The sequence below is a fragment of the Onychomys torridus genome, chromosome 7 (genome assembly GCF_903995425.1).
Source record: "Onychomys torridus chromosome 7, mOncTor1.1, whole genome shotgun sequence".
NCBI classification, from domain to species: Eukaryota; Metazoa; Chordata; class Mammalia; order Rodentia; family Cricetidae; genus Onychomys; species Onychomys torridus.
The window spans coordinates 53,084,636-53,091,282 of NC_050449.1; positions in this window are offsets into that span (position 1 = coordinate 53,084,636).

A 6,647-nucleotide genomic window follows, 5' to 3' on the forward strand; every position below is an offset into this window, starting at 1 on the left:
AGAAAACTTCAGGGCTGGGTGGTGATGGCGCACGACTGTAATCCCAGCACTCGGGAGGCAGAGGCAGGCAGATCTCAGTGAGTTCGAGGCCAGCCTGGTGGACAGGCTCCAAAGCTACAGAGAAACCCTGTCTCCAAAAACCAAAAAAGAAAGAAAAAAGAAAACTTCTGGGGGCTGGGGATTTAGCTCAGTGCAAGGCCCTGGGTTTGGTCCTCAGCTCTGGAAAAAAAAGAAAAGAAAACTTCGGGCCTTTCAGACTTGTTCTTTATACCCAAAACTCTTACTAAATTTTTAAATGGTCTCAGCATGTAGCCCTGGCTGGCCTGAAACTCACTGTGTATAAACCAAGCTGGTCTTGAACTCAGAAAGCACCACCTGCCTTTGTCTGTCCTGGGATTAAAGGCATTGAAGGCATTGATGCCATCATATTGGTTCCCTTAGTCAATCCTTTTTTTCTTTTCTTTTCTTTCTTTCTTTTTTTTTTTTTTTGGTTTTTCAAGAGGGGTTTCTCTGTAGCTTTGGAGCCTGTCCTGGAACTCACTTTGTAGACCAGGCTGGCCTCGAACTCACAGAGATCCACCTGCCTCTTCCAAGTGCTCGGCCTAAAGGCGTGCACCACCACTGCCCAGCCCCTTAGTCAATTCTAATCATAGCTGAGACATGTTGAACATTTTCAAATATTTTATGAAATATTAATGAAAAATAAAAATGTAAACACAGAAAACACCACAAAGCTCTTTTAAAAGCCTAGCTTTTCAATATGATTTCAAATTCTATAGTTCTTGTTTTCAAAGCCTGCTCTAGACTAGCTCTTGTCTTCTGTGACCTTCAGTACCACTCTTAAAGACCCTTCCCCAGAGAAACTGATTAATTCATTGTCTTACAAGCCCTTATGACTAGAACATTATAAATGAGTATGGTAGTATTCACCTGCAGTCCTAGCTGATCTCCTGGGTGCCAAGATAGGAGAATCAGTTGAGCCCAGAATGTCAAGACCAACCTAAGGAACTTAGCAAGACCCCCATCTCCAAAAGAAAATAACTAGTATATCCCAACACTCCCAACTCTTCTAAGACTCAGACCTAAGACAAATAACATTCCCCAAATAAATGACTACCAGTAGACACATGCAGTAGAAAATCCTGCCTCCTAGAAAGACTTTGTAACCCATAATATGGTACTAGAGACAGCTAACATAATTCAGTTCTTATAATTTCCAGGTAGTGTGCAAACCACCCTAATAATTTGCTAACATTTTATATTGTATATGTGTGTATATATGTGTGTGTGTATATATATGTATATGTGTGTGTATATATATATATATATATATATATATATATATATATATATATATATATATAGTTGCAAGCTCCCTACATATATTGGCTCATAATTCTCACAAAAGAAATCAATGCTATTATCCCCATTTTGGAGATGGGGAAATAATCTCACATGGTGAATAATTTGCTGTATTCCACAGCTAATTGTAGTAAATTGACTCCAGAACTCCTGTTCTGGTTCTATGGTTATAGCCTCTGACAGCAAACCTGGGAGACGTGTTTTCTTCATCTTAAATGTGTGAGGACAGTGGTTCTCAACTCAGAAATCTCCTGTCTCTACCTCCAGAGTGCTGGGATTAAAGATGTGCCCTGCCGGCCAGGCGGTGGTAGCGCATGCCTGTAATCCCAGCACTCAGGAGGCAGAGCCAGGCGGATCTCTGTGAGTTCGAGGCCAGCCTGGTCTACTGATCGAATTCCAGAACAAGCCAGGGCTACACAGAGAAAGTCTTGGGGGGTGGGGGGTGTAAAACAGCACAACATTGTAATGATTATAATGATCTTTTTACATCAGTGTATATATATATATATATATATAATTTTATAGTTCTCTGCTAAAAAGCTGATCTCAGAAGTTCATAAAGCCTGATAATTTAAAACACGAGTTTAAAAAAATCATTAAAAAACAAAAACTGGACCTGTGGTTCAGCCTTTAGCGCCTCTGCTTAACATGTACAAAGCTCTGGGTTTATTTCTCAGCTCTGTAAGGAAGAAGAAAAAGTCTTATCTGACAGAAGAATGCCCTCATTGCAGAGAAACTTGCTTAGTAGGGGCCTCTGTTTCTGGAGAGGTATGCTCTCATAGCTTGGAGGGAGAATTGAGGGCCCTGCTACTTTGAAGGTGAGAGGACTGAGGTCCATGAAGACATGTTTGAGCTGCAAGACAGCATTCTTCACAGAGGCCAGGGCTCTTATTGCACACACAATGACAGCCCACTTCCACTTATCTGAGTGTAAGCAATCTTGCTTCACTTAGATCTAGACATGCTTGAAGAGGGATAGGACCAGGAGAAGGAACTGTTTTCAGTTAGTACCAGGTGGAGAGTATATAGCTGTGATTTTGGACTCAATACTCCTTGAACTTCACCTTCCCTCCCTTCCTGGTAGTTTTCCATACAGGCTGGGTGTGGCCATGACTCAGTTTGTGGTGAGGATGTGGCCATCAGCTGGGGAGGAGCTTGCTTCTGCCTTTAGTTCTAGCTGGGAAGGAGCAGAGTCTGGTGCTGAGTCATTACTGGTGCTTACCAACTCACAGCATTATTCTGTGTAGGCATCAAGGAATATCTTGGCTTCTTATAGAGGCAGAGGCAGTTCTGTGGGTCACAAAATTCCACTGGAGCCCCCCAACCCCAGGAATGGGAAGAAGGTAGGCTTCATTCAGTTCATTAGAAGAGGCATTGGCCTCTGGAGCATAGGGCTTTCCACAGATGGAGTTTAAGACCACCCACCCTCTCCCTCTCACCACCATAGGGCCAGAGATGCTACGGTTTTATACATAGAGAGCCTACAATCTTTTTAGTTCTAGTTGACCTTGGGATGAGTGGGCGAGGTAGCTGGCAGCCAGTCTTTAAGAACAGACAGAGGTGAACATATCTAAGGAGAAGATAGGACTTCTTGGGAGGAGGGCATTTGATCCATTGTTTCCTGGTCTTTCCTCCCGCCCCCCAGAATATTAAGATTGCTAAATAGACAATTTTTTACTTGCCGTTTTTTTTGTTTTGCTTTTTTGTTTTTCTGAGACAGGGTTTCTCTGTAGTTTTGGTGCCTATCCTGGATATCTAGTCCAGGCTGGCCTCAAACTCAGAGATCCACCTGGCTCTGCCTCCTGAGTGCTGGGATTAAAGGTGTGTGCCGCCGCCGCCGCCGCCGCCGACTGGCTTACTTGTCATTTTGAAAGTCCCTTTCTGGAAAGATAATTCTGTCTAATGACAGACAGCAGTCACAGTGATCATTCTGGAATTCTACATTTCTGTCTCTTCTTGAGACATAGATTTTTATTATTTCTGCAGTGTCTGATGGCCCCTGACTTAGCAGTCCACCTGGGGATATACTTACTTTAGAATGATATGAAATTATAGAAGAGAGAGGGAAGTTCAGTAGTCTCACAGCTTCTGAGGCACTGAGCTTAGAATTGTCTCTTCTGTATGGGAACCTTACTGATAGACCATGTGGATTCACTACTTAGATGACTTTGCTGGTGGATGCCATGTTGCCCATCGACCCCTTGGTCTTCTAAATCTTGAAACCTCATCCCCAGTCTCATCACACAGCTGTTGAGTCAGGATCTTTGCCTTCCTGTCCTCCTTGGGATGGAAAGTGGCAGACTATGCCCAGAAGGACTTCTCGTGGTAGGTTCTACGAATTCTCCGGTTTGCACACTAGGGAGCCTGAGCTACAAACGTAGGGAGAAAGGGGAGCACGAGACCTCTAGGGAGTAGCTGGGTGGGTAGATTACACCACTCAGTCCCGGCAGTTCTAGGATAGAAAAATAATTGGAGGTCATGTCGGGTGACAAGGCCTCCTTGGCTGAGATAGTGCTTTACAGAGTGAGTAAGGACTCCATGCTTATCTCTGGCTGCTTTTCATTGCTGATGCAGCGTTTGCAAGATGCTAGGAAAGACCAGACATAGTTGCACTCAGAAAACTTGTATTTTCAGTATTTACTGAAATTACATTCATTTACTGAATACTGAACATTTTGGAGAGGCCCTTCATACCTAAGATGACTTTCCATGTGAAGCTCAAATGTTTTCTCCTTCTTGAAGCCTTCTTTCCCACAGAGACAACTCTTTTTCTCTTTATCCCTAGCTCCAAAAATCTGTCATTTTCTCCTTTCCAGGGTTCCTCTCCAGGAAACTTTGCTCTACCATTGTGATAGAAGAATATTTTAGGTCTGAAGAAGGCATAGTGTAAAAAGACCTACTGGGAATGGTGGTAAATACTTATAATCTATGAATTCAAGATCATTGTGGGCTATAGAGTGAGACCCTATCTCAAAAACAAGTGCAACAGGTATAGTTTTAGGGGCAGGTAGGGCTGGAGTGTTAAGTTCTGCTTTAAACCTGATGTTCAAGGCTTGTGGGCAGCTCTGGTAGTCTATCTTGTCCTCAGAAATAACACTACCATTTCCAGAGACCAATAGGTCACCATTTCAGCAGGGCCAAAGTTTATTTTGCAGCTCCTGGGTTGGAGTGTGATTTTTTTTTTTTAACTTACCCTTGCCCAAGAATGCCCATTGAATTTCAAGAACTTTTAAGTCATTAAAACAGATTCTGTGGTCTGCAGTACAGTGAATCTTGAAACTCACTCTCCCATCCTGATCAAGTCAGTGAACACAAAGGAAAGGCTTACTTTAGGCTGGATGAGGGGCCTATGTCCTTCAACCCTGGTTTCCTGTAGTCTTGGAGTTGCTGTAGATCAAAGGAATGCAGATTCAGAGGGATGGCTCAGAGAAGGGAGGTCTGAATTCAGAAAGTTGTTCTGCCCCAGTCACCAGAAAGCCCTCTAAGGCTAGGCAGTAACCAAAGGAAGGTGCCTGGTGGACACTGTTGGACTCATCCACTTATAATTAACTGATCAAACTCCACCCTGTGAAATAGGGATTGTCCTTAAGTTACTTTTAACGGACTATACTTGTTAAATTACAGGTATAGTCAAAGGGCTAGTGATTAAAACTAGAACAGAGATAAGATACAACCTAACCTTACTCTTCTATATCATGTTGACCTCTCAGCAAGAGCAATACAGTGACCTTTAGGAAGCCACTGTGACACATTTTGTCATCTAATGTGAACAAGACAGGCTGTAGTCTGCCACTTCCTATGAACCCCGTTTGTGTAACTGTCACATCACTGAAACCTGGATATTCATGTTAATCTTGGGACCATAACCAGATTGGCCTCCAGTCCTGCCTCTGTCTCTTCAGTGATCACAGACTTGGGCACACATAGCTTTTTATCTAGATTTGTTGTGGTGTGTGTGTGTGTGTGTGTGTGTGAGAGAGAGAGAGAGAGAGAGAGAGAGAGAGAGAGAGAGAGAAGAAGAAGAAGAAGAAGAAGAAGAAGAAGAAGAGGAGGAGGAGGAGGAGGAGGAGGAGGAGGAGAGAAGAGAAGAGAGGACAGGAGAGGGAGAGAGAGAGAGAGGGAGAGGGAGAGGGGAGAGAGGGAGAGGGAGAGAGAGAGAGAGAGAGAGAGAGAGAGAGAGAGAGAGAGAGAGCGCACCTGGGATCGCCTAGAGCTCATTGTGTAGCTCAGGCTGAGCCTGGGCTCTGCAGTTTCTCCCGACTTGGCCTCTTGAGTGCTGAGATTACAGGTGTGAGCCACTATGCCTGACTTCCAGTTAGATTTAGAACTTTGGGTCTCAGTATGCACAGTAGACCTCAGCGTGAGTACATATGGTTCTTTTTTCCCACTCCTCTCTGAACAAAAAAATTCGATTCTCCTCATGTGACTTCAGGTGTTCTCTTTCCACCTTAACAACCAAGCATTTACTTCTCCTAAACTAAGGGGACCATAAAAGACAGAGTAAATTAAGACATTATTTCACTACAAATTACATTTCTGCTGTCATCCTCCTCTAATCTAAACTGACAGGAAGTGGAATGGAGGCCTGTGATTCAGCCACAAAAAGGTGTCTGTTAGAGTTGGTCGCACCGATCTTTTTCCAAGAAAAAACAAAAAACTAAACCTAAGAGACAGTCTTCATATTTAGAATGTGGCAACATTGTATCTGCTTTCTAAACTTTGCTGAGGCAAAGTGTTAACAGATTAAGCTCAATAGGTACTCCAAGACTAAAATTGGGAAATTAGAAAATACCTTGTAGGAAAAAAATTAAGGAAGGCTCCTATACTACAGATTTAAATCCATGACTGAGTCGAAAGCCAGTGCTGACTCCTGCGTAGAAGTCCGCTGCGCGAGGGTCAGTTCTGCACTGATGACCTTGGATTGGTTTTCTGCTCCAAGGCGCTTAGTGCAGGATTGGAGACCTTACTCCAAGTATTAAGGTGGCCCCAACCTGACGTTTCTTGTTATGAGGCCGCGCTCACGCTCCAGGAACAGGCTCCCAAGTTCTCCCTACCCGGCCTCTAGGGCTGGAACTTTCTGGGGCGGCAGTCCAGACCTCAAACCATCCCCTGCTCACATCACCCCAGCTTCCCGTTCCGCTCAACCTCGGAGGGTGCGCTGGGGCGTGCACCGGGAGGGTGGGGAGGCCCCGGGCGGGGCTGGAGGAATGTTCGGGGACCTATAAATCTGGGCACCGCCCTGGTAGTCCAGGGCAGACGGGGCGACCTGGGCAGAGGTCCAAAAA